Here is a 2465-nt window from a genome sequence, read left to right as displayed (position 1 = left end):
TTCAACATCACCCCAGTTTCCTAGCATCGCTTCTGTGTTCATCACAGCTTCTCTCTTTTTGTTTTTTTTTACTTTTTATATTTTATATTGGAGTATAGCCAATTAACAACGCTATGCACTTGCAAAGCGACTCAGCCATACATATACATGTATCCGTTCTCCCCATAACTCCGCTCCCATCCGGGCTGCCACATAGCATTGAGCAGAGTTCCTACAGTAGGTCCTTGATGGTTATCCGTTTGTTATTTATTTATTTTTTTAATTTTTTTTTTTTTTTTTTTGCGGAACGCGGGCCTCTCACTGCTGTGGCCTCTCCCGTCGCGGAGCACAGGCTCCGGACGCGCAGGCTCAGCGGCCATGGCTCACGGGCCCAGCCGCTCCGCGGCATGTGGGATCTTCCCGGGCCGGGGCACGAACCCGTGTCCCCTGCATCGGCAGGCGGACTCTCAACCACTGTGCCACCAGGGAAGCCCCTGGTTATCCGTTTTTAATAGCAGTGTGTACATGTCAATCCCAAACTCCCTAACTATCCCTTCCCTCCACCCTTTCCCCCCTGGTAACCATAAGTTCATTCTCTAAGTCCATCACAGCTTCCCTTGTAGATTTTTCTCCAGGGTTAAGGGTGTGTTGGCTGGCTATCAGGAGCATTCTGGTCCTCCTGGAAATTATTTTCTTCTTGTAAAATAACAGATATCTCTGGTTTGTATATATGTCTCTTATGTGTGTTTTATTGTGGTAAAATATGCATGACTTAAAATTTACTGTTTTAACCATTTTTAAGTGTACATTTCAGTGGCACAAAACACATTTACACTGTAGTGCAACCATCACCGTTATCCATCTCCAGAAATTTTTAATCATCCCAAACTGAAACTGTGTACCCATTAAATAATAACTCCCCATCTCCCTTACCCCAGCCCCTGGTGACCTCTATTCTATTTTCTGTCTCCATGAATTTGCCTATTCTAGGTACATCATCGTAGTGTGTAACTGCGCGGAACCCTATGCGGACTTCCGGACTTCCGGAGACAGGCCCCTTCCCCCAGGTCCTCTGCTTTAGTTCCTCTCTGAAATACCTAGCTAACAGTTTCTGATGCATTTTTCCTGAGTTGTTTTACAGATGCTAAAACCCCCACCAAATGGAAGAAGTTTACTCCCTGATGACCATGAGCCCTTAACACCCAGACCTACTGGAGCCTGAGGGTTGATAATGTTAATTAACCCCTGTGACACCATTACCTTGCCATCAACCAATCAGAGAATTGTACACAAGTTGATCACATACCCTGGGACACCCCACCCTCATCTGGCCTTTAAAAATGCCTCCCTGAAACCCATCAGGGAGTTTGGGCTTTTAGAGCATGAACTATCCCGGGCTCCTTGTCTGGCGCCTTATAATAAACTCTGCACTTTCCTTCACCACAATCCAGCATCAGTAGATTGGCTTTACTGCGAGCAGGCAAGCGGACCCAAGTTTGGTTCGGTAAAAATTGGAATCATACAATGTTTGTCCTTTTGTGTCTGGTGTATTTCACTTAGCATAATGTTCCCAAGGTTCATCCACGTTGCAGCATGTGACACAATTTCACACGCTGTCTTGTTTGTTTTTAACGAAAGTAAGCTCCCTCCTGTTGTGTTACCTCCAAAGGCACTTTACACAGAGGTGTTTCAGGACCTGCAGAGCTGACAGACAGACCCTGGGCTGGAGGACCCTGTACATACCACCATCCTTGTCCAAGAAGCCGACTGGGATCCTGTTCTTTCTGGATTCTCTAACCACAGCCCTCTTCCCCTTCACAATTAGTTCTCAGATTTATGTAACCTCTCTCTACAGTTTGTCCTTTATGCCTCATATTTAACTGTAGTAAAAGCTTTGTCCCTTCAAAAAGGAACTTCAGGTATCAGGAAATAGGTATGGCTATATCAGGGATCAAGGGTCCCTCATGCTGTAACTACACCACATTGAGATTAGAGATTGCTTTAGACAAAGGTCATGAGAAAAAAGTAACATTTACCAGGCATATTCTATGGACCAGGCTCTCTTCCAGGTGCTCTATATCTATTATATGATTTAATCCTTTCAACAACATTCCAAGAGACATATGAGCGTTTGAGTTTGCACAGGTGAGGAAATTGAGGCCCTGAGAAGCCCGAGGACTGAGATTCCCAAGCCAGGACCCGGACGAGGGGAAGAAGCCAGGCTTGCTCCTGCCAGGGCCAAGGCGCCTTCTTCCAAAGTTAATAAAAAATGATTATAAAACACAAGCCTCGGGCTTCCCTGGTGGCACAGTGGTTGAGAATCCACCTGCCGATGCAGGGGACACGGGTTCGTGCCCCGGTCCGAGGAGATCCCACATGCCGTGGAGAGGCTGGGCCCGTGAGCCATGGCCGCTGAGCCTGCGCGTCCGGAGCCTGTGCTCTGCAACGGGAGAGGCCACAACAGTGAAAGGCCCATGTACCACAAA

The sequence above is a fragment of the Physeter macrocephalus genome, chromosome 18 (assembly GCF_002837175.3).
Source record: "Physeter macrocephalus isolate SW-GA chromosome 18, ASM283717v5, whole genome shotgun sequence".
Taxonomy (NCBI): domain Eukaryota; kingdom Metazoa; phylum Chordata; class Mammalia; order Artiodactyla; family Physeteridae; genus Physeter; species Physeter macrocephalus.
This window is presented reverse-complemented; position numbering follows the sequence as displayed.